The 26,242-nt window shown below is 44.9% G+C and overlaps 1 protein-coding gene and 1 pseudogene across 3 annotated transcripts in view; both read right to left on the reverse strand.

The window, feature by feature from the left end:
* The window catches only part of Ca10 (carbonic anhydrase 10), a 483,666-nt gene that overhangs the window by 32,488 nt on the left and 424,936 nt on the right, over positions 1 to 26,242 (reverse strand). The gene's annotated exons all lie outside the window — the stretch shown is intronic.
* On the reverse strand, positions 813 to 25,119 carry LOC142859543 (POU domain, class 5, transcription factor 1-like; annotated as a pseudogene).

Below are 26,242 nucleotides of genomic sequence, written 5' to 3' on the forward strand. Positions count from 1 at the left end.
GCTTATTTTTGGTTATTCCCACTCCTGGGGAAGAACTTGTCTTAGGAGTTTGCTTTTTTGAGGGAACTGAGTTTCTGCACCCCTCAAATACAGGGGAAACTGTTGCTACCTCTCTGGCTTTGAAAGGTTCAGCAATGTGACAGCCCGAGTCACTGTGAAGCCACCCCAGGGACTTTGATACAAGGCTTTGCCCTCTTGAGGTTATTTATATGGGCTCATGGATTTGTTATTTTAGATGCAATTGAACTTGAAAGAGACACAACTTGGTGAAGAACAGGGACTATCGATGCTCATAGAATATGAATACCGAAGGCAAGACCAAGACTACCTGCCTTATTTGTGCCTGGCCTTCAGTCTCCATCATGGAAGAAGGAGGGATTAAATCCTGCCCTTCAGCTTGCCATGCCCCTCACTTGTCCATTCTGTAGTTAGTTTAGAAGACTCGCTTCCTAATGCCTGTCAGTGGGGCATCAGGAACATCATCCCTCAACCAAGTCAAGCTGCAGAACAATTTGGATAAAGCATTCACAAAGCCAGGCTTCACTATAAACCTTAATTGCCAGAAATGTGATATTTAATACTTAGGAACACACACCAGCCAGTTTCACAGCCACTAAACAGACACAATCCATTCACGTAGGTTGGCTCTAAAGAAGACTAGAGTGCGAAGCACAAAGTCTGAGACATATTCTATTTCATTATTTTTTCCCTTGGAACGGGGTCTCACTATATTGCTTAGCCTGAACCTAATTCCTAGGCTTCAGTGGACCTCTCTCCTTAGCTTTCTGGGTAAGTGAGGTAATAAGCATGTGCTACTCCACCTCCTTAGGTACCAGGATGTAAATGATGTGTCTGCCATTGGTCAATGGGTCATGTTGATAAGCCAAAGTCCTTTAAGACATTAAGGTCTTTGTGTAGAAAATGTGGAGATGTTGGGAGCAAGTTTTCATATTCTTCTAAAATATAAACACATCTCAGGAAGTTTAGGATGCTGTCTGCTGAGCATCCCTCAAAGAAGATAGAATTGGGCTGTATAAGTCAAAGTCCCAGTAGGTAGCATACTTATGCCGGGGCTGTACACGGGTTGAGTGGCATCAGACTGGACTTATCAACAGAGACGGAGGCTAGGGATGGGACTGTGATCCAGTGATGTATGTGTGTAGATCAAGAGCAGCCTCAGTTCTCCCGACTTCTGCTTTGTGACCTCTGTCTTCCTCATTTGAGAGTGACTAGCTCAAATCAGACCAAAACCAAATAAAAATAATTATCCCTGTCCTGAGGGCTGCCACCACCCAAGCCTTTCATTTGCCCTCTCCGCAATACCCACGTGTGTTTGCTGTGTGCCAAGCAAAGTGCTGGGCATACAGAGCTGAGAGAGGAAAAATCTAAACAGCCAGAGGAGGTGCTAAGCCCTGGGGCATGATGGAACAGAAGAAGTGTCAGACACCAGAAGTTAGGGGGTCATTAATTAGGGCTTGGTGACTCAGGACAAAAACACAGGGACAGACTACACTCAGTCTTAAATATCCCAATGATAATATGGCCTTAATTTTAAGAACAATGGAAAATTAACAGTGAGGATGTGGAGGTGTGTGTGTGTGTGTGTGTATGTGTGTGTGTGTGATGAGGCATCAGCTTGTTTTTGATATAGATCACTGAGCTAAAATCTACAGTGAATAGTGACCCACTTTCAAGTATTTCTCACTATGGTATCTAATTCTTCCAGCGATCACATGGCTGACTACTGCCAAGCTTCCCTTCCAAAGCTTGCCCACAAACCACAGAGTCAAATAACCTAAATATAATGACATATCTCATGCCATGTGCTTGACAAATTAAAAGCAATATGAGTATCTGCTAAAGTGTTTTAGTGTTTTAATAATCAAAGAGATCCCATGCTTACTTTTGAGGCAGGGTCTTGAACTCACTACATAGTTGAAGATGACTCTGAATTCCTGATTCTTCTAACGCTACCTACCAAGGCTGGAAGTTACAGGTATGTTTTAAGTAATGTAGGGGATTAAATTCAGGGATTTGTGTATGTCCACCAAGTGAACTGTATCTCCAGGCCCGGATCATAATTCATTTAGGGATATTTTTCTTAATAAAAGAGTAACATAGATTTTGAGAAATGGGAGATGCCCAACCAGGCTTCTGGGAAAAAAAAGGGAAATTATTAGCTTATTCCAAGAAATGTGATGTGGAGCATCCAATTATTGGAAAACAAATGTCAAAAATCACCAAGAAAAGCCTTCTAGGCACATGGAAAAGGACAAAGGCAGTAATCCAGAAACCCATTTGATCCACCCAGGGATGGTCACCTGAACTATGGTCTATGTGGGCATTAGACATGAAGCCAGGGGCTAAAGAACAATGGGGTCTGTGATACAATACATAGGAGGGAGGGAGCATCATGGAAGGAGGAGGGGGTTTTGGATTTCATTTCCATAAATGCATAATGGGCTAATCCAGGGGAGGTGTGTGACTGTTCCATGCACTATAAGGCCTTTGAATTGTATGCCCCTCCCAATAACTATCTATAGTTGTCCCATCATGGTGACAAAAATCATATGATATCCATAAGAATTCAAGTCCTTGTGAGATGTGTGTGTGTGTGTGTGTGGTGTGGGGTCTGTGTGTGTGTGTATGTATGTGTGTGGTGTGGGGTCTGTGTGTGTGTGTATGGTGGTCCCATCTAGCTAGGAAAGCCAGTTTCTGTATCTGTACATTATAGGAGCGGTAGAGTTCCCTGCATATACATTTGTCTTCTACATTTTCACACAGACCCGAGCCAGATGACCCTGGGTGGGAATGTCCTTACAGTTGTATTGCCATGTGTTCTGATTATCACTGATGCCAACTCAGTAGAGGCTGTGGCTGGTTCCGGTGAATTTTGTTTTGTTTGCTTCTAAGAGGTGAGTAGGGGTTGACTGCAGTGAAAGGAGACAGAGGCAAGAAAGCCAAATTATTTTCACCACTCTTCAGGGAAGCCCAGATGGTGCCCTTGTCTCAGGCTCCCAAAATATTCCCTGGGAGAGGAGTGGAGATAGCATTCTGCTGACAGCATTTGGGAAGAGGCGTGTGGACAGTCTATATTAAGACTTCAGCATCCTTCCAAGCCTGTCTGTGAGCATGAAACAGCTCTGTGGTGTTACTTGGAAACCACTGGGCATAATCTCTCCGGGGGCAGATCGCAATGTGTTGTCTTCTCATCCTTTCCCTGTGATTGAGACCCAAGCATTCAGCAAGGGTTTTCCCCAAATGCCATGACTCTGGGACTCCTGTCATTTCCCAAGGAGAAGGCTGCTTCCGGCAGAAGAGGGTCAGCCAGGGATGGGTAGGGTCAGCAGCAAAGGTCTCTCTCCTTTCTATAGTGAGAGTCCCGGGCATTCCCAAGGTGGGAGGGGACTGTGGCTGTCATCTGCAGAGAAGCAGCAACATCTCTTCTGCAGCAAGTGCTGTGTCAGGGAATAGCAGTTCCGATATGGGGCACCAGCTTTGGCCGCAAGCAGTTCCTAGTCCTGGATGGAGAGACCAGTTCATATTGGAGGGCTTTGAAATATGAGGCTTCCTCCGAAACTTCTTTGGGACCGCACAAGAACCCTGCTGCAGGTGAGGTCACAAAGCATTGAAACCTAGCAAACAGGAGAAATGGAGGACCCATGCTGACTCAGTTGGTAAGCAACAGATCCTAGACTTGAACCCAGGTCTCTTCTCAGAGTTCTCTCCTATCTTAAGACTTGTGTTGAGGTTGGTGTTTGCGTATGGTGTGCCTTCCCTCCTTGTGTCTCCTCATCTTACCTTCCACTTAGAGAGGTCATAATGGCCTCCAAGTATTAAGAGTTTCTCATGTGCTAGTGGGGTTCCAAACACTCTCCAGGTGTCATCTCATCCAGTTCTCACAACTGATGTGTGGGCAGACATTGTCATCCCCATGATACAGCTGTGAACCCTGAAGCTAGGGAGGGGAGATGACTGCATTCCCCACATACCAGGGATTGCCGAGAACCGCTACGTCATTCCAGGTCACGTTTCCTTTTCTTCCTGAATTTTTGGGGTACCAGTTCAACTGTGTGAACTTTGAAGAGTCATTTGTCCTTGCTAAGTGCTGGTGAAGAGGTTGAAGGATCTCATCTCCATCCCAGCTGCACTTTTCTCTGGCTCTGTCCTGCCCATGTTACTCAGAAGTCTCCAGAGTTGATCTCACATCCACACTGAACATCACCACCACCACCACCACCACCACCACCACCACCACCACCACCATCATCATCATCATCATCATCATCATCATCATCATCATCATCATCATTATCAGCAGCAGCAGCAGGAGCAGCAGCAGCACTACCCAATATTATTGAACCAACAATGTAAGCCAGGACTGGGCCAATTCACATCATGTAAGCATTTTCACTTAATACTCACAAAGGCCTATGTATGATAATATTGTCACCACTTTTAATTTACAGATAGGGAAATGGAAGCATGAAGATGTTAAGTAAGGCATCTAAGTGACAAAGCTATAAATACACAGGTCACATGCCTGATGCCAGAGACAAAGGGTTAATTGATAAGCAATATCTTCTCCCTGTAATTGTATATGCTCTGAGATTCAGGACTGTCATCAGACTTGAGGCAGAGGCCAAAGACACACAACCCTGTGAAATGAAGCCTCTTGCACTGCAGGGCTTTAGTTCGTAACGGCTGTGGGGAAAAGGCAGAAGGCCCTCTCCTCAGCAACATCTGACAGGGATCCTATTAAGCAAAGAGTCAAAGGAATATATTTCATTTTATTTGTTTAATTTTTTTTTTGAGACAGGGTCTCAGTATGCTGCCTAGGGCAGACTTAAATCCCAGTCTTTGATGAACCTTCTGAGGCAGGAACTGGCTTGGCACAAGGGTCAGTGGTGAGCATCGTGTTTTGTTTGTCTGGTGTAGTTGCTACGACACGTATGTACTAATGCTGCCTTGAAGTCTGGCCAGGAGCCAACCTCTTGTTTTTCCCAGTGATGCCATCTCCTTCCTATCTACAGTCTCCATGCCCTAGACTGGCAGCCTGTTGCCTGGAGTAGGGACAAGGCTCCTTGTTCCTCTCTGTGCCCGCCTTATAACTTCGTATGTGCTTTTTGTCTCTACCTGGGATGACCACTCTTTTCTTTACTAGTGATCTCTGCTCACCAAAAACTCCAAAATTGCCATCTTCTCCAGACTGGCTTTCTGGGTTGCTCTTTTGAGTCTATTCTTTTCTTCCTTTCAAACTGCAAGCTGTAGGGATTATGCAAATTATTACACACGAAGCAACCAGCACACACTGGATGGCAGGTACTCAAGTATCTCAAGTTATTCTTTGCCCTACATTCCTTATTATGCCTCTCTCCAAGAAAGTTCATTCAAATTTCTCATACGAACACATTCAGCACTACCATCACCACCACCATCGTGACCACCATCACCACGACCACCATGACCACCATCACCGTCACCACCACCACCACCATGACACCACCACCATCACCACAACCACCCCTCCCCTCGGGTACATGGGATCACAGCAGAGCTATGAGGGTCATTAGCTATATGCTGTTTTATTCAGTATTTTACAGACTGGTAGCTAATTCTTGGGTAGGGACAGCTACCTTAAATAAAAAAGAATGGGATTGCTAACCCCCACTGAGTTCTGCCAGCCATTGTATTTAGTATTTTATAAAAATTATCTTATTTCACCCATTTAATACTTTTAAGGTTACTTTTAAAGGTTACATTTAAAAATTAAGGTTACATGAAAATTAAGGTTACATTTAAATTTATAACATTTAAAAATATTGGCATACATATTTATAGAACATGGTAACAATAGAATACAGGTACACAATATGTAATGATCAAATCAGAGTAACTAACATCCCAAACGAATGTTTGGACATGGGAGGTCTCACTGGGTGATCTCTAACTCCTGCGCTCAAGGGATCCTCCTGTGTCTGCTTCCCAAGTGCTCCCAAGGGATCCCCCTAAGTCTGCTTCCCCAGTGCTCCCCAAGGGATCCTCCTGTGTCTGGTTCCCCAGTGCTCCCCAAGGGATCCTCCTGTGTCTGGTTCCCCAGTGCTTCCCAAGGGATCCCCCTGTGTCTGCTTCCCCATTGCTCCCCATAATAACCTTTCCATCATCCCCTTGTCTCACTTCTTCATTTTTTTTTCCAGTAAAAAATTAAAAAACTGGGTCTGAATGCTGAAAGCCTGCTTCCAGAGCTGAACTTTTCAGTAGAAGCTACAAAGGAAGAGATATCCAGGGTCCCTGCTTCTGGAGTCCTCTTCAGTGTTCCAGGAAGGACTAAAGAGTCTCAAGGAAAACAGGAAGACAAAGAACCATCCATTGTATGACTCCCATGTCAGAGCTACCTGCCCTGTTTTGTCCAGAAGATCTGAACTGAAAAGAATTTCTTTGGGTTGGGTCCTTTACCCTCCCTCTCTTCTCCACAAACAGTTAAAATAAATTCTCCAAGGTCTAAATGTTTGGTGGTGGGAACTTCCAGAGACCTTTGCGGGATGGGAGGTGTGGAAGAAGAATTCAGACTGGAAGGGGGACCGCAGCATCTGAGGTCGGACTGGTTTAACCTCAGTCCTGTCTGAGAGGCACAGACTTATGTCTCTTCTAGGCTCAAACCAAGCACACATCTCTCTCGGCCTTTCTGAGGTCAACAGTGTTGTGGCTTTAAGGTCTATGGAACGGAATGGACACCAGAATGAGACATTCTTTGCTTTCTGGGTCCTTAGATTTATAATTGTATTGACCAAGTATGAAAACAGAACAAAACCTAAACCTTAGTTCTAGCCTTGAGCCTCTTGTGTTCCTTTTCCTGTGATAGTGAAGAAGGACCCCTGATCCCAGCCAGGTCAAAGCAACCGTCCGTAGCTGCATTGACGGTGGGGCAGATCACTCTGTCTTGGTCAGGAAGACCTAGGAACACCCATTAATTTTTTTTTTCTTTTTTGAGACAGGGTTTCTCTGTAGCTTTGGAGCCTGTCCTGGAACTCGGTCTTACAGACCAGAGCTGGCCTTGAAGTCACAGAGTTTCGCCTGCCTCTGCCTCCCGAGTGCTGGGATTAAAGACATGTGCCACCACCGCCGGGCCCCATTACATTTTATATACCACATCTTCGCCTGACCAGACCAAACTCTTAGTTCTGCAACCCAGAGCTCTGCTGTGTGTTGTAAACAGAGGTACTGAGGGAGACTCTTCATGTGATTCCGCTAGTCGTGATGTCCTGTGGCTTTTACCACAGTAGCCAGCAGGGCTTGCACCTGTGCCTGGCCTCTTTCCTGCACCGCTTCAGTTAATCTCATCTGCCTTATTGCATAGCTTCCCACCTGGCCTGGATGCTTCCAACTTCCTGTTCCCCTGAGCCTTTCTCCCCATAATTATCCCTGGGTTGGTTAAGTCCAACCATTTCACTTCCTGACTTGGAGGCCCTTCCTGGGACACCTCAGTCTCCTGAGGAAAAACATCTAGGCCTTTCCCTTGGCTTTGAGGGCCCTTCATGACCTTTATCCTACAACATACATCAGCCGTGCCGTGGCTTCCTGGCTAGACCTGTCCACCTGTGCTTCTGTATTTTTGAATCAGTCTTTGCTACCGCTTGAAAGGTCCTTTATCTGTGTGTCATCTGGTGAATTCTGTCTTACAGGATCATCTATCTCCCCAACAGAAGGATTGCCGCTCAAGAGCGGTACTGCGGCTTTTGGAAACCCTTTCCCCAGGACCTTCGCCCTAAAGCCCGCGACACATCCTAAGTCCTAAACACACTTTGTTGACACAGATGACAATGCTGATTTCTTCCACAAAGCACAGCCACCCCAGGGGAGAAAAACAGTCCTCTTACTTCGGGGAAAAAATGACTTCCTGTCTCTTAAAACTGTAAAACCCTCCAATGAGCTGCTTACTCTTGCTTGGCAGTTCCTTTTTCTTCTTTATTGTCCAGCTGGAGCCTGGATGAAGTTGCTCGCACTTCTCTCGTTTCCCACCTCCGATCCTTATCTGCTACATGTGTGGGGGGTACAGGAGACGGTAGCAACAATACACTGCTGCTTTGTTTATTCCCAGAGATGTATCCAGAGCAGCCTCTGAAGAAGTATTAGTATCGGGCCGATGCTATTATCTGCATTTTATTAATTAACCCATACATCTCCCTGTCAGTCTTCCTTTTCTATGGGCTTCCTCACGGCAACGCGGCGGGCCTTTGCTGTGGGTAAATTGGCACAATAAATCTGGTGAGGCCACCTCTATTTCCAGCGCTTCCCTTAGCGTTTTATCACACGGCTGTGGTCTCAGGATTGAAGTCGGTTAAAAAGATTAATACCGTTTAATACCACCCAGTAGGAAGATGCCAGAAATGTGTTTAAGGTCCGGTTATTCATGTCTTCATTTCCTTTGTGCGTGGATTGCGATAAGCAGAGCTATCCTTTCCAGGCTGATGGTAATAACTACTTAAAATGATTAAGGTAACTAGTTATTTCCTGTAGGAAAATTGCTCGGCTGTCATTAACACGGAATTAACACGGCTCCCATTTCGTCTTCAGCGCATAGCCTTTTGCCCCCCAGTTGCCTTAAATAAACAGAGCCCCATCTCCAGGAGGCTGTGAGCTCCTTCCTAAAACACGGACTCTGAAGAGGCAGGAGGGTGATATATGGAGTTCTGTAGAACACACGGCCTACAGAAGGAGGAGCAGCACCTGGCTTCGGTTCCCATTGTCAGCCCAGTTCTTGGACCTGCCCTGGCGGCTGGCAGGAGGAATTAGTATACCCACTACTACATTGGTGTGGCCTGAGCAATGCCAATGGGGGCGGTGACTCTCCTCATCTTCTGCACCAGTGCTTCTAAAACCTTCTTCTACCTGGACACCTGATGAGATGTGGTGGACAGACTCACGTGGGAACATTCTGCTTTTGCAAAAGACTCGATCATTGGTGGTTACCTAGTTCTTAATGGTTAAGTCAGTCAGTATCTGGGCCTGGGTATGGAGGGTTTAAGTATAAACAAGTGGCTGAGACTGCTCAGTGTATGAACACTCACGTACAGGTTCTGGTCTGAGTACTTCTTTTCAGTTATTTTTGGGGAAATGTCTGTGAGGAGACTTTCTGGATCATTTTAATTTCATATTTAACATCTTGAACACCACTGTAATGTTTTCCTGTGTTTGTAAACCGAACATTTACCCATGATGGACACTGTGTTAAAACCCACAATGTGTGTGGATACCACATTTTCAGAGGTAGGAGGATGCCAGAGGGACAGAAGAGGTTCAGGGAGTCTGTGGGAGGCTGCACAGTTGTCTTTCTGGTGCAGTCCCTGGCCATCACTCTCTCTACCCCACCTTGATGTCAGCTTCGATGTCACTCGGGAGCTGACTGGAACTGGAGATTCCAGGGCCCTGGCTGACTGCATCAGCCCTTCTAGGGGCTTGTTTTTAAGATCTCCCAGCGTTCCCGAGGCTCATCAAAGCTTGCAGAGTTCTGGGCTGGTTCTGAGTGTAGTCTCCTGCTCTGTTCAACTCAGAAAACCCTCCAGCCACAAAGTGAGGGAAAGATACTGTCTTCAGAGGACTCAAATCTGCTATAACTTCAAGAAAATGCATCTTGTGCAGCATGCCTTTCTTTTGGGAATATGTGTGACACCAGTTTGCCTACAGAGGTGACATTTACAAGTCCAGGAAGTGTTGCGCAGACAGCAGCCTCTGTGCAACATCATGCCAAAGGCTCTCAGATCATTATTGATGAATGAACTAGAATTTTTTTTTTCAGTAATTTTCAGGCATGGGCTTAGTACCCAAGTCAACCTGCAGCGATAAGACTCCCATAGAATTCCCTATCACCAACAAACCCTCTGTGTTCTCCAACAGTCAAAAGAAACCATAGCACTGGAATGGCTGAATATGACAAGAAGAGAAATATAAAGGAAAAGATACAAGTAAGCTTTCTTGAGAGGCCGGTACAGAGCATAAAACAGATGATTCTTTCATATGAGATAATCCAGGATGATCTTATCTTTCCTAGAGTTCTTATTTCTCTCTCTGTTTTTATTAGCAATTATAGTAAACCCTGCCCTTTATAATGTATTGGCCAGAAATTAGGAGTTTTGGGCAGAGAGACCAGGATTGAATGAAAGAATATGTACAAAAAGTGTAAGCACTGTTCTCCGGGGACATATCAGGAAGTGGCACTGCTCTCTGGGGACATATCAGGAAATGGCACTGCTCTCTGGGGACATATCAGGAAATGGCACTGCTCTCTGGGGACATATCAGGAAGTGGCACTGCTCTCTGGGGACATATCAGGAAATGGCACTGCTCTCTGGGGACATATCAGGAAATGGCACTGCTCTCTGGGGACATATCAGGAAGTGGCACTGCTCTCTGGGGACATATCAGGAAATGGCACTGCTCTCTGGGGACATATCAGGAAATGGCACTGCTCTCTGGGGACATATCAGGAAGTGGCACTGCTCTCTGGGGACATATCAGGAAATGGCACTGCTCTCTGGGGACATATCAGGAAGTGGCACTGCTCTCTGGGGACATATCAGGAAATGGCACTGCTCTCTGGGGACATATCAGGAAGTGGCACTGCTCTCTGGGGACATATCAGGAAATGGCACTGCTCTCTGGGGACATATCAGGAAGTGGCACTGCTCTCTGGGGACATATCAGGAAATGGCACTGCTCTCTGGGGACATATCAGGAAGTGGCACTGCTCTCTGGGAACATATCAGGAAGTGGCACTGCTCTCTGGGGACATATCAGGAAGTGGCACTGCTCTCTGGGAACATATCAGGAAGTGGCACTGCTCTCTGGGGACATATCAGGAAGAGGCACTGCTCTCTGGGAACATATCAGGAAGTGGCACTGCTCTCTGGGGACATATCAGGAAGTGGCACTGCTCTCTGGGGACATATCAGGAAGTGGCACTGCTCTCTGGGGACATATCAGGAAATGGCACTGCTCTCTGGGGACATATCAGGAAGTGGCACTGCTCTCTGGGGACATATCAGGGTATTATGTGTTGTCACTGTCGTAGAGGAAAGTCTCCTGATAACTACAGGTCAGGGGTCAGGGATGCTGAGAGATTTGCCGTGAGATACTGAAGGCTGTAGTGCTGCTTAGGGTTGAATGGTCTTTCTTAGACGCCAACAGTACCTCCATTAACAAGCTTATGGTGGGAACACATAAGCTTTGGTGATACACAATTACCAGGAATTGAAGAATTAAAAGATCTGAAGAATAAAAGCCATTTTGACACTGAGGAATGGAGACAAGCAAGGCAACATAATGGCGTGCAAGGCTGACTTAAATTTGAAAAGACTCTTGTTTTTCTTCCACCTCTCAAGAAGCCTATGCATATGTACCAGCGTACTGAGCAACTACAAAGAGAATCTATGTTTGGAGATAATTATGTCTATGAAAGTCAGCGTGTGTGTGTGTGTGTGTGTGTGTGTGTGTATGTGTGATATTGACTATCATTTACTCTTGAACACTTCCCAGTTTTAATCTGCACAGTAGCTAAATGACCAATTTTGAAGTCAGGAAGAGCTGGATATGACTTCAGCCATGTTTCTTCCTTGCTGAGTAACACGGACACGTTATTGACGTACTCTTAACTTTCACTGTGTAGCTTGCAAAAGCAATTGTAATGAAGGACTGCTATAAGGACGGGTTGTGATCATGTGTGTGAAACTCATAGTGTTGTCAAGAAGTGTGCCATTTTCTCTTTGCATCAGTGAACACAAAGTGACTTCTGATTAGACCAGCTCAGAGATTTAAAAGGAACCAATTTTAGCCAAGTGTGGCAATGGTTTCGCTAAGTGGGTATTCTCAACCTTGGCCCTGTTGATATTTGGGTGTGTGTGAGATCTTAGTGGTGGCTGCTATCTTGTGTGCTGCAGGACCTTTGATGGCATCGTTGGTACCTACTCAGTAGATGCCAGCAGCACTCTCCACTATCCCTAATCACTGCAACTCAGACTGTCTTTAGCTGCTGCCAAGTGTCTGCTAGGGCAATATTACCCTTGACCGAGGAGCTCTGGGCTTATAATGGGAGAAAAATAAGCAGAAGCTTCTTTGGATGAAGGGTAAAATGTGAAATTGCTTTGTTCTTTGTTTAAGAAAAATCTCAAACTATAAACTTCCCAATTCTGTGACCTGTAGGCAGCACAACGTATGAGGTTTTCACTCAATGCCAGGGATGACACTGGGTCCTGGGACAGATTGAAGGGAGACACAGCTCCTGTTCTTCAGAGGTGGAGAGCCTGCTTCTTTCTTCCTTCCTTCCTTCCTTTCTTCCTTCCTTTCTTTCTTTCTTTCTTTCTTTCTTTCTTTCTTTCTTTCTTTCTTTCTTTCCTTCTCTCTCTCTCTCTCTCTCTCTCTCTCTCTCTCTCTCTCTCTTTCTGTCACTCGCTTCTCTCTGTCTGTCTTCTCTCTCTCCCTCTCTCCTTCCTTCCCCCCTTACCCTCTCTCTTTCTATCTATCATGTGTGTGTATAATATGTATGTGTGTTTGTGCATGCATGCTCTTGCATATGTATGTGAGTACACATGAATGCACATGTCAGAAAACAATCTTGGGTATTGTCTTTACCTTCCACCTTGTCTGAGACATACTCTCATTGTCTAGGTTAGCCGGCCTATGAGCCACTGGAGACTCTCCTGTCTCCACTGCCCACCTTGCCATGGAAGTCCTAGAACTTTAGATGAATGCTCCTGCGCCCAGCCTTACATAGGCACTGGGGATCCAAACTGACGTCCTCATGCTCATATGGCAAGCATTTTACCAACTGAGCCATTTTCCTAGCATTTTACCTACTGAGCCATCTTCCCAGCATTTTACCAACTGAGCCATCTTCCCAGCATTTTACCGACTGAGCCATCTTCCCAGCATTTTACTGACTGAGCCATCTTCCCAGCATTTTACTGACTGAGCCATCTTCCCAGCATTTTTTTTAACCCACTGAGACATCTTGCCAAACCCACAGCCTACATTTTGCAGAGTTGTACCAAGAGAAGAAGGTTCTGAAGACTCTGGCCATCTGGCAGACAGAGAGCCCCAACTTTCTGAATGAGGGTGCTGTAGGATCTCTGAAACTATGTGACTGGGAAGCTGAACTGATAAGATGATAAGCTGGGTAGACTTACGTGGTGTTTCTTCTGAAAGCTGGGCCATGGCATAGCTGAGCCCATCACCTAAATAAAAGTCTCCCTTGCCACTATGGGGAAGTTTGGGGACATCTCAGGGGACACTGTTTGGTTGATGAGACTGATCATGTGTTGTTTATATAAGTGTAATACATTCAGAGCTCTAGACAGAAGGCACATTGTAAAAATCAAGGCATCGGACTAGGTAGTTCTGCTTCCTGGTCAAAGGTCAAAGGGCACAATGAAATACAGTGGCTCAATGCAGGGGAATTCAAGAAACTCATTGGATTAATCCTTAAATCAGCATTTACTGATGCCACCCAAAGGCTGGCCCCATCCCAGCCAAGACCCTGTTCTCTTTGGGAAAGTTTTCTAGCTCTGTGGAAGATGAACAACAATAATTGGGAATAATTGAATGAAAAGACAACCCCTTCCCATCAAAGTGGGGAGAACAGACAGCCAGGATGAAGATGGGCTGAGCAAGGCCAGGCTGACAGGTACATCCCATTCACGTCACACAAAGCTTTTATGACTGGTTATTTCCCAAGTTTGTCCATTTATACAAAGCACCAGGTGTGCTGGTCACAGATCAGGGTGATCTTTGCTTCACTCTCAAAACTACTGAGCCCGCGGTCTGGAACAACATGAAAATTTGTAATTTTTTGTTTAACCATTGCATTAGGGGTTTCTAATAACCAGGTTAGTTTGGGAAACACTTCATTAAACCATAATTCAGCAACCCCAAGTTATAGGCATGGAGGCTGGTCTTGTCTGACCTCTGCATCTATATGACTTCCTGCTGTCTCTGTAGAAATGACAAATCCAATTAGGGCTCGGATGAGATTTGCTGGAGGCTGCTCTCTGCTTTGCATGTGGGCTCCTCAGAGATTCCAGAGTCAGTACAGCAGAGCAAACGGAACTGTGGGACTGGTGTCCGAGGACCTGGGCTACAGCTCTGAAGTCCATCAGTGCTAGGCCAACAAAACCCTGCCAGTCTCTCAGTGTTGTCATCTGTAAAGTGACGATAAAAGTGATGCTTCAGCAGCTCCTGAGTCCTTGCATGGATGGGATGAGACAATGGGGATGAAAGAGGGTTGCAAATGGGGAGGCTCATGAAATTAATGCCTGTGTAGCCTGCCCCTCTTTCCCGCCTTCCTTTCCGGCGTTTATTGAAGATTAAATAAGCAGGAAAAGTGCTTCCTATCAGTTGATGCAAGAAACTTGAGAGTGCTGGACACGCAAACAAAATATACTCTTTCCTATCAAAAGGTTAGATAAAAGAAAACTCCATGGGGGCGGGGGAGCTTAAAAAGCCATGTGTCTGAAATGCAAAGTCAGCCAGGGCCAGTTCTCAAAATCAAAATACGCGTTCTGGTTTCACTTCTCCCTAGGAACCAATGGCATAAGAATGTGAGCCTGAGCTCCCATCACTCAGAGTAAGGCACAGGTCTCTTTTGTTAGGGCTGAAGACCCAGCAGAGCTTTGGTGGGTGTGCTAGCTAGCTTGCTTGCCAAGTGAGGTTATGCACCCTTCTGCATGTTGGGAGCAGTGAGACCCCAGATCCTGAATTTCTTGTAAATAACTTGTTTTCCCCGATCTGAGTGCCTACAGCTGCTCTGAGCAGGAGGCCTTCAGGAGTTCCTGATGGCAGGAGAGTGGTTTCTGGTGGGTTTGGCTGGGGCGTGGCTATCTCTATATAATCTGCCCCTGAACACAATAAAGGGAACATTCTTGAGGCTTTTGGTATCAGTGTTTAAAGGTCTGCGTGTCAGTCTGTCTCTGCGTCTGTGTTCTCAACCTCCAGCCCCTTTCCCGAAGCTCGCGAACTGGGGTCTAGTGCATAGAGTGCAGACTGGGCCACGGTGCACGGGCATCTGCAGATGTAAGACTTCTGCTTTGTGAAATATTTTGAACTGCATGGTCATTTTCTTGAGACCCCAAACTCACTTCTTATGAGAGCAGCCACCATCCAAAGACGTTTTCAAAGGTGTTCTCAGACTGTGCTGTGGGACAGCCGGTGCTCCACGCATTTAATTTGGGTGTCTGTTGACCAAGAGTAATCGCTAGCACATGATGGCGCCCTCTAGCGCCTAATACCTTCAGTGCATCATTTAGATGAGATTTAAAGAATGCTGGGAGAAAGGAGGCAGAATCAGAGAGAAGCCAGGTAGCCCTGTCAGAGATAGATGCTGGACGGAACTTTACTCGGTGAGCCACAGCCACATGGCGATACACAGATGAATAGAAATGGGTTAAATTAAGATGTAAGAGTTAGCCAATAAGAAGCTACAGCTAATGGGCCAAGCAGTGATTTAATTAATACAGTTTCTGTGTGGCTATTTCGGGGCTGAGCAGCCGGGAACCCCCTACAACAAATATCTTTAAAATCTCATCTTTAGTATCAATTTGCCACTGTGAGATCCAAATGCTTATTTATGTTTGTATATTCCTAGACCTCAGTGCTGAGGTGCACATCCCCGTACCTAACCTAGACAAGGTATTCTCTGTTTGGAAAGAAAATTAGGATTCTTTGGTTAATTATTTTTTCAGGATTCCCAGAAGGATTTATGCTGCCTTAAAATATTTAAAAGTATAAGTTGAAAATAATGAAACGAAATCTCATTAAAAGGAGTAGGGTACCAGACTCCATTACATACAGACAGAATAATGTATACATAATAAATAAATAAATATTTAAAAAAAAGGAGTAGGGTCTGGGGAAATGGCCACATCAGTAACGTGTTTGCTGTACAATCATGGCGGCCTGAGTATGAGCCCCAGAATCTACAACTAAAAGTAAATATGGAGGCGGTGGTGGTTTGTACTTGTAATCCCAGTGTTAAGGAAGCAGAGACAAGTGAATCCCCAGTGCTCTGTGCCCAGGCAGTGTGTGCACCCTAGTGTCTGTGAACAGTCAGTGTGTGCACCCTAGTGTCTGTGGCCAGTCAGTGTGTGCACCCTAGTGCTCTGTGGTCAGTCAGCATAGCCTACTTACTGAACTCTAAGCCTCTGGGAGCAGCTTGTCTATTAAAAAAACAAAACAAAACAACAACCAAAAACAAAAACAGATGTACAGTGCCTGAGGAACAACACGTGAGGTTCTCCTCTGGCATTCACATGTATGTATGCATGTATACCTGTACACATAAGAGCACACACACACACACACACACACACACACACACACACACACACACACACGAGCAGAGCAGAAACTGTCTAGGCTCCCGGGGCTGAAGATTTAGAAGGGTGGGGTTCTTTATGCTTCCAGCCATGAGTTCCTACATGGAAAAGCTATACAACATCCTCCTAAACATGACTTTACATCTCACATATGGGTTGAAGGTGAAACTCGAAAGGTGCCGGTAGGAAATAATTGTTTACCAGATGTGGCCCACTGGAGACTCACATGTAAAAAAATGTCAAGATACATTGGATCTCTAGAAATGTCCCTTACTTTCAGGTCACAGATGATTGGAGAAACACATGCAGCTTGATTAGAGACAGCCAGAGGCACGCGGCTGTGAGTACTCTATTAAATTATTGAGATTCCTGAGGGTCACGAATGCTGGGAGGGTGGAGTGAACACTCCAGGAGCCAGAGGGTCATTTGAGACAACCTCTTAGTGTCAGTGTGTGATAAGAGGGGGAGTCTTGATGACAGGACAGAGTGGGGGAGTTCTGGGGTCTCTTCCTGGGAATGATAACACGTTGCAAGCCTTGTCTTTTTCATCTCTTCCTTTCTCCATCTGCAGAGCTACCAGGTACAACCACTCTGTGTTATGGATGCTAACGACCCACATAACAGCCCTGCAAGAAAGATTTCAAATCTGCACATGATAACTTTTGCAGGCACTACAAATCATTGTGCCTTGCAACCAAATGCAGAGGGGCCCAGATCATTGAAAGAGTTGGGATAATGGATGACAAAACGCAGTTTAATATGGACAAATGTGGAATAATAGGTATTGGAATAAACAATCAAAAGGAGTAACAGCTGCTGAATGAATTAATTTAAATTCCATTGACCAGGGAATAGAAATGGGCCTGAGCAATAGCCAACCAGCTGAGAGGCAGCAAGAGGGAGGGAGGAAGAAAGGGATGAAGAGAGAGGGAGAGGAGGGAGAGCTTTCTTCTTCAGAGGGGGCAGGGAGAGAGAGGAAGAGGGTGAAATAAAGAAATAAAGAGAGCCGGGTGGTGGTGGCGCACGCCTTTAATCTCAGCACTCGGGAGGCAGAGGCAGGCGGATCTCTGTGAGTTTGAGGCCAGCCTGGTCTACAAGAGCTAGTTCCAGGACAGGAACCAAAAGCTACGGAGAAACCCTGTCTCGAAAATCCAAAAAAATAAAAAATGAAAGTAAAATAAAATAAATAAAGAGGACACTCAGAGAGACAGAGACAGAGAGAGAGAGACAGACAGACAGAGATAGAGACAGAGAGACAGAGAGATATCCAGGGGATATAGAATTTCAGATGAATCCTGGCTTTGCTTGTGTCAAGTATTTCACAGAAAGGAAAGCAATGGCTTTGGCTATCATGTCTCAGTTCCCTTCACTAGAAGCTTCTTTATTCAGTCTTCAGATGCTCAAGATCCTCAGGGCTTGACAGTGTTCTGTGTTAGAGGTACCCAAGGTTTGGACTTTTCTCCAGCCTCATGCTCTTGACAGAGAATCTCAATCAGTCCTTTGTCTTGTATGCATGTGTATGTGGTGTGTGTGTGTATGTGTGTATGCTCATGTATGAGTTGGTGTACATAAGTATGGAGGTCAGAGGTCAACTTTGGGCATCTCTCCTTACTGTTCACCTTAAAATAATACTTTTTAAGTCACAGGTTTCTAATGTAAACCTGGGCTTGCTGAAGAGGCTAGATAAATTAGCTAGTAAGCCCCAAAGATCTTCATTTCCTGGTTTCGGCCTTGCTGGGATTACAAATTTATGCCACCATATTGAACTTTTCAGTGCGTGTACTGGGGATTGAATTCAGATCCTCACCACACTGTAGACACGTCACCAGCTGAGCTATCTCCTCACTCCTTTGTCTTTAAATAGTATCTATACTTTCTCTCCTAAGTGAGATATTGGCTTATTTTATTCCGAGAAACATGGCAGTGGATGTCCTGGCTAGTTTAAAAAAATTTTTTTTTGTCAACTTGACACAAGTTATAGTTGTATAGAAAGAGAAAAATGCCTTCTTGATCAACAATTGAGTGAAAGGGCCCAGCTTACAGGGGGCAGTGCCATCCCTGGGCAGATGGTTCTAGGTAGCATAAGAAAGCAGGCTGAGCAAGCCATGGGGAGCAAGCCAGGAAGCAGCATTACTTCACAGCCTCTGCTTCAGTCCCTGCCTCCAGGCTCTCGCTCAAGTTCCTACCCTGGCTTCTCTCAGTCGTGTTCTGTGTCCTCAGAGTTAAAGCAGAAATAAACCCTTTTCATCTCCAAGTTGTTTTTGGTCATGATGTTTTATCATAATTGAAAACAAACTAATACAGCCAGGTATATGTCCCAGGCATTAGTTCTACCTTGACAGGCTATTCCAAAGTGTCAGGAAGTCTGAGACCAGACTATGCTCCTGGCCTCTTATTAGTGTTTGAATATGAAATATTTCCCACAGGCTCACATGTTTGAAGACCTGGTTTTCCCTGATGGTACTGTTTTGGAAGGTTGTTGAACCTTTATGATCTATGGCCTAATCCACAGAAGTGGATTTCCCTTCAAGTGCTCAAGTCCCAAATTTAAACCTGATCCTAGTTTTATCATTTTCTTTTGCCATCCATATCTTGAGCAACTAGCAAAATTTCCAGCCCTAACTTTAAAACAGCCAAGCGTCACCCTACCACCAAGTCCAACACCAATCAGTGCGTATCTTAACCCATTTTCATTTACATTGACTTCTCTTATGTTCCTTCTTCTGGTCTCTGAAGTGATTTTAAAATGAAAAGCATGATGTCATACTTCTGCTTAAAAACCTCAATGGCTCCATCCCACAGATGAAATCTGAGCTCTGTCTTTCTTGTCTGTACAGTGGGAACAATGGTCATCCCTATCTCTTGGGCCATGACTGGGAATAAATGGGATGATGCCGTGTTTGGGACTACCATGAATTGTATGCATCAATCACCATTAGCGTTCTTTGTTTTGTACTGTTGTCATGGATGGTTTCAGGCCCTCATGACTTCGAAGAACCATTTTATTTTTACCTGAAGTGTAACCCTTCCCCACATGCTTGCAAACGTATTCTTCTGTGATGCTTTCCTGAGCACCCCCAGGGAGGTGACTTTTTCCTCTTTGGTTCATTTATTGCTGCTTACACTCCACTCTTCTATCTATCTATCTATCTATCTATCTATCTATCTATCTATCTATCTATCTATCTATCTATCTATCTATCTATCTGTTTTATACTTGCTCGGCCTTTACTAAAGAATGGGTGCTGTTCTAACACTGGTGTTGAATCACAGTTCTCATACTAGGTCTACAAAACAGGTGCCAGTATCATTTTAGTTTTATGAAGCAAAAAAGAGACAGAGAAAGGCGAAGTGTAGCAAAGCTGGGACTTGAACCCAGGTATCTCAGTTTAAAATTATGCTCTCAATCATAGTATCACATCCTTGCATGCATAGTGAGCCCTTTATGGACAGGACACTGGCTCACTTACTCCAGCCTCCTCAAGATCTGGTAGAGTTTTTGAAGCATGGAAACTTGCAATCAAAACAAAAACACCCATTTACCACCTGCTGTAGAAAACCACTGTGCTGAACTCTTTACAAAGAATGGAGTGATAACGGAGAGGCCACAGTTCAGTCCATCTGATTCCAAGGGCCATTCTCATTCCACGGCATCCCTGTATCCCTGGTAACCTTTAGTCAAATGAATGACTCTATTTTGGAAAGCCATGTTTGGAAATAGCATAGATGTGTAGTAGATGATCCACATGCTCTTCTTTCTACTTTGAGAGACTTACCCTTTGAAGTAGTAATGAAGTCAGTGACACATGAGGAAATGATGTCATAGGAAGGAGAATATGGGCTCTGTGCTGGATGGCTCCCCATCATATGTGGCCCAGTGAGTGCCAGGGACAATGTTCAACATTCAGTCAATGCACCCTGAGCCATTCTCACCCGCTGCATTCTTCACGGTGCCCAGGGAGCATTCCTACCTTCTCTCCTCTATTTTTTCCAGCCTTCCTTTCTCTCTGCAGCATTTCTCTCTCTCCTATTCTGCTCTTCCAACCCTCTCTTCTTCCCTTTCTTCTTTTTTTTAAAGTATTGTGAAGTTATTAATTTTAAATTGCTAAAAGCACATTATCTTCTATGAGTTTTAAAATATATATTGCATAACGACTAAACCCATCTAACATTTTCAAAAATTCACGGATTTTTTGTTATGAGAATACTTGAAATTTATTCTCAGAAATGTTCTAGACTATAATCCAGGTTATTAACTACCATCACCATATTGTACACCAGGTCTCTTGACTAATCTTCTGTATGACTGAAATTTTACATCCCTTGGCCAGCCTCCAATCTTCTGCTCATTCTTAGGCTCTGGTAACAACAGCTTGCTCTCTACCTCTATGACTTTAACTATTACAGATTCCACATGGAGGTGAGCTCATTGGAGATCTGCCCACCTGTTGATCTTACCTCATTTAACACAAGTTATATTCTAGTGTGCTTTCTGTTGCTCTGATAAGCATTTCTGACTGCTGGGTGGTGGTGGCACATGCCTTTAATCCCAGTACTCAGGAGGTGGAGGCAGGTGAATCTGTACACCAGGCTAGCTCCAACTCCTGCTAGATCCCCAGTCCAGAAGTGTCACCACCTAAGAAAACTAAGAAAATCTCTACAGGCTTACATATGGCCTAATCTTATGGAAGCATTTTCTCAACTGAGATTCCTTCTTCTCAGATGACAGACTCTAGCTTGGGTAAATAGGCATAAAAACTAGCTGGTACAACTTCTTTTCATAGATACTACTAGATTATCAATGATAAATCATCCCGTTGGTTGCTTCTGTGGCTTTGTAAAGGGCTTTGACTATACATTCCCTTTTCTTCTATTTTTGCTTTTATTGTCTATACCTTTAGATTTGTGTCTAAAATTACCATTGCCCATACCGATAACTTGAAGCTTTTCCTCTTTGCTTTCTCCTAGCAGTTTTTCAGTTCCAGGCTTTCTGTCTGAATCTTTAGTCCATCTAGAGCTGATTTTTGAGTATGACGTGAACAATTCTTTTATTCTTCTGCATGTGGATATCAAGTTGCCCTAATACCATTTTGGAAGAGACTATCCTTTCTCTAGTGTGAGTTCTTGGCACCGTCAGCACCCTTCCTTTCCTAGTGGCCTTAGCCTGTTTGCCATGCTGCTAAGGGAAGAGGTCCCAATCAAGAGTTTAGCCACAAAAGGCGGCTTTAAAAACATGATCTGAAAGCATGTATCCATCTGCTCTCTTTAGCCAGGAGGAACAGTTTAGCAAACCATAGGATCTTAATTTTAGTGTGTGTGGGTAAGTATCCAATGGATGTCGTGGAGAAACTATCACATTAGAGCTGGACTTTCCATCACTTACATGGGACATCCACACAGGCAAATGACACACTCTGTACTTGCCTTCTTAGTTGTAAAGTTGGGATATATACATGCATCTGCTTCAGCCTGCTGTACAGATCAAACCTGTTTTAGTCCTACATTGCCTGAATGCCTGCTCTTTGATGGTATATTCTGTGATTCCCTTTCCAGTATTTTCTTCTTCAGTGGCATGGCTCATCTGGTCATTTCTTAGCAAGTATTGCCTCAGGGACTTTTGCACCAGCTCGTCTGTGCTTTCAAATACCTCATCCTCAAATGCCCATGGCTCAGCTTTTTGAGTTTCAGTTCTCATGGGTACTTTCCCGACACCTTTACTTTTGTTGTTAGTGTTACCCCTCACTTGCTTTTTGAATTTACACAGTAACTACCATCTCCCAGATACTGCTTTTAGTCATCATTAATCTAGTGTTCTACTGCTAGAATGTAAGCTACAGGAGGTCTAAGCCATTTGATTGATTACACTGAGGTATCTCAGGTAACTAATAGAAGCTAATGCACAGAAGGCATGCCACACACATCTGCTGAATGAATAAATACATAAATAAGTCAATGCATGCATGCATGAGTGAAATCATTAAATTCAGAGTTTTGCATATTGTAGGCATACAATAAATCCTAGCTATTGTTATGGGAAGTTGACTGTCCCCAGAGCTACTTCATCCTGGAGTAATAACTAATATAAGCCCTTTGGTTTCATTATTTTCAATTCTGATCATCTTTGGGATGCCATCCCTTTCCTCATCATTACCATGTCTTCCCCAGTCACATGTGAGAATTTCCCCTTCTCCAACTCAGATTTGCAGTGGCATCTGAAATCACATGGAAGAGTCCCCTGCTGTGTTTTAGTAGCCTATGTCATTACATCAAGAAGGTGGCTTCTTACCACCATGACAGACACAGAAGATGCTGCCCCTGAGGCTGTTATTCTTCTGACTGCTGCCCCTGATGCTCTCCCCAGCACACAGAAAACGCCCCCCTCCCCCATCCTCTATTCTTCACCTGTATCTTGTAGTGAAACAGCCCCACCCCTCCTCCGCCTCTAACTTTTCTTTCAGCTTTATTTTGGTATATTTGATAGGTTGGAATTGCATGTATGTAAGATGTTCAACTTGATGCCTTGATATTTGGATAGATGTTGGAATAGTTATGGTGTGAGATGCCCTTCTGTATATGTGTTGCTTTTATTGGTTGATGAAGAATAAGGCTGTTCGGGCCAATGGTTTAGCAGAGTAAAGTCAGGCAGGGAATCTGAACACACACACACACACACACACACAGAGAGAGAGAGAGAGAGAGAGAGAGAGAGAGAGAGAGAGAGGGAGAGAGAGAGAGAGAGAGAGAGAGAGAGAAGGCAGAGTCAGAGGTACCATGTAGCTGCTGAAGAAGAAGGAACCAAAACCTTTTTGGTAAGCCACCGCCTCATGGCAATATACAATTTAATAGAAATGGGTTAATTCAAGATGTAAGAGCTAGCTAGAAATATGCCTGAGTCATTGACTGAATAGTGTCTGGGCAGCCGGGAAACGAACGAGCAGTCTCTGCCTACATAATCACCATAACCAAGCTAATGAACACACACTTCAGGTTTTCTTTCTTTCTTTCTTTCTTTCTTTCTTTCTTTCTTCCTTCCTTCCTTCCTTCCTTCCTTCCTTCCTTCCTTCCTTCCTTCCTTCCTTCCTTTTCTTTTCTTTTGGTGGTGATGGACAGGGTTGGGGGATGAGAAGATTTAAGATTTACTCTGGTGGTAAAATTTAAAATTAACTTTATCGGTTGTTTGGATAATTTCCTACAATGTATTTTGATCATATTCACCCACTTCATAAATTTTAAAGACACAGTGCGATCACTAGAGCCACATTGCTTCACGTTAAATCCCCTAAACTTTTCTGCATGCAAGTGAGATTGAGCAACGTTTGTCCTGTGCTTGGATTGTTCGACTTAGCACGATGTCTTCCGCATCCACATGTATTGTCACAGGTGGCAAAATTTTCTTATTTTTTTAAAATACATTTTTATTTTAGCCTTTGAAACTCAAGGACAATTTTTGACATTTAAAAAATGTAAATGCTTGTATACATGAGTTCCTGCGTCTGGGGTTGTCTGAGGAGGCCAGGAGAGGACATCATCTCTCCTGGAGCTGGAGTTAGACAGGCGGTGGTGATGAATCACCCGATATGGGTGCTGAGGTCTGAACTTGGGTCCTCTGATAGAGAAGTGTGTGCTCTTACCTGCAGGGTCATTTTCTTCAGTTTCAAGATTTTCTTTTGTTTTGTTTTGAGACAGGATCTCACTATGTAGCTCTGGCTGGTCTAGAATTCAGTGTATAGACCAGGGTAGTCTCAAAATACGGCCATCTGCCTGTCTTTGCTTCCCAGTGCTGTTGGATTGAAGGTATGTGCCAAAGAAGAGACCAAAGAAAGGACCAAAGAAGAGAACATGGTGAAGTGGGGGCTCCCACAGCCTGGGGCATTGAAATGGGGCACTTAGAGCAGAGGCAAGGATACAGCCCTCCCCGCACCTCCATCCCCAGAAAGGAAACCCTGTAGTCCCATACTCTTCTCATTGGGAATCTTCAATGCTCGATTGTTCGCCCGTCTGGCACCCCTTATGGAACCACGCTTGGTGACGATGCTGATCCTCTGCAGGGTGGGCACTGCAGAAACATGTTCTTCATGAAATACACTCTCCATGTCGTCCCTCACACGGGGCCCAACGCTCCTCTGCTTTCTCTTGCAGGCCTGCACTTGAGTCTCTGCTTTGTATATCTCTCCAAGGTTCTCATTGTTGTTGACTTTCTCCACTCTTCTCCCGCAGGGGCAGCAGATGGTGGTGTGGCTGAATACTTTTTCAAAGAGAACACCCAGGACGAGCAGCACGTCGGCCTGGATGTACCCCAAGGTGATCCTCTTTTGCTTCGGCAGCTTGGCAAACTGCTCCAGTTCCATCTGCAGGGCTTGGGACTTGTCCGCCTACTCCAACTTCAACTTCACAGCACGGGGGGGTGGGGGGAGAGACAAAACATGGCCCAGGGGTGGACAGTTGCTCTCCGTTTCTGCTTCTGCCTGGCCCTCAGGCTGCAAAGTCTCCAGACAACTTGGGGCACTAGGCCCAGTCTAACCCAAGTTTCACAGTGTGCCATTTCTCCACAGAACTCATATGGTGGGGGACAAGGGAAGATCCCCAACACCTCTGAGTCTTGTCCAACCCCTGGTCCAATTCCAGGCACACCTGGACATTCTTGGAAGCTGAGGCAGGTCCAAAGGTTCACCAAGGTGGGTTCCAGTCCTCCTGACTCATCACCCCTGCCCCCGCCCCACTTGGTGTTCAGCCATGGGGAAGCCAGGTGTACAGCCATGGGGAAGGTAGGCACCCCAAAAAGAGGTCTGATGGAAGGAAGGCTCACCTAGGGACTCTCTGGTCCTGATTTGTAAAGGCTGAATAATATCCTCCTCTCTTTTACACACACACAGACACACACACACACACACACACACACACACACACACACTCGCTCACACATTATCCACTCTGAATTGATAGAAATTTAGGCCGTTTGAGTATCTTTGGCATTGTGACTATTTCTGCAATGAGCAGAGGTATGACGGGAATTTCATTTCCTTTGAGTGTATTCCTAGAAGAGAATTTTCTTCTCATATGGCAGTTCTATTCTGAATGTTTTAGGAACCTCCATACTATTTTCCAATTCCCCCCCCCCCTTCTTGCAGCCAGAGGCGCGTGTAATCCAGACCCTACCACGTTATGTAAATGCCTGTGTACCGGCAGGTGTTTTCTGCTTCTCTCCACCAATGTTTCCTTAGCTTCAGCCAAGACATGTTGCTTGAACGTAGGAAAACAAAGCCATTCATCATTTAGAAAAAGCATTATAGAAGAAGCAGATGACTTAATTTATTGCACATTGGCTGACTCCTGTTCTTTTGGTAAGGTCCAGTTCTGCATGACAAGGCTACTTGCACCACCCAACAGATGGCCCATGGCAACAGAGCATTGCTAATCTTGTCACAGTGAAATCAATTCAATGAAAAACTCCCCACAGCAGATGTGTATGCTGGTTTCCTCCCCATGTGGGGCTCGGGGCCTGCATGAGACATTGTGTCTGTTTGTATTTATAGGTTAACAGTTGTCGGGTGAGGAGAAGGTGACTGTTATTAGTATTAATTACAATCACTCGTATTTATCTCGTACTTTATGCTCTTCAGTGACGCTCTCACAGATGTTCCCTCATTTGATTCTGGTAGCATCTCTGTGAGGCAGCCAGCAGAACGAAGGCAAAGACCCCAGGAAGGCATGCAAGGTAGTGTCTTCCCGTCCTTCAATGTCTCAACACAACTGTTCATCAAAGCTATGGACAGGGGGCGGTCTTTGGGTGATGTGCTTGAAGCCCACCTGATGCTGTGGGGGGAGCCAACCTGTCTGCTGATCAGGGACTGTCCTCGGAAGGCTGGTGAGTGTGCTTGTCA

This window comes from Microtus pennsylvanicus, chromosome 11, assembly GCF_037038515.1.
Source record: "Microtus pennsylvanicus isolate mMicPen1 chromosome 11, mMicPen1.hap1, whole genome shotgun sequence".
In the NCBI taxonomy this organism is placed as follows: domain Eukaryota; kingdom Metazoa; phylum Chordata; class Mammalia; order Rodentia; family Cricetidae; genus Microtus; species Microtus pennsylvanicus.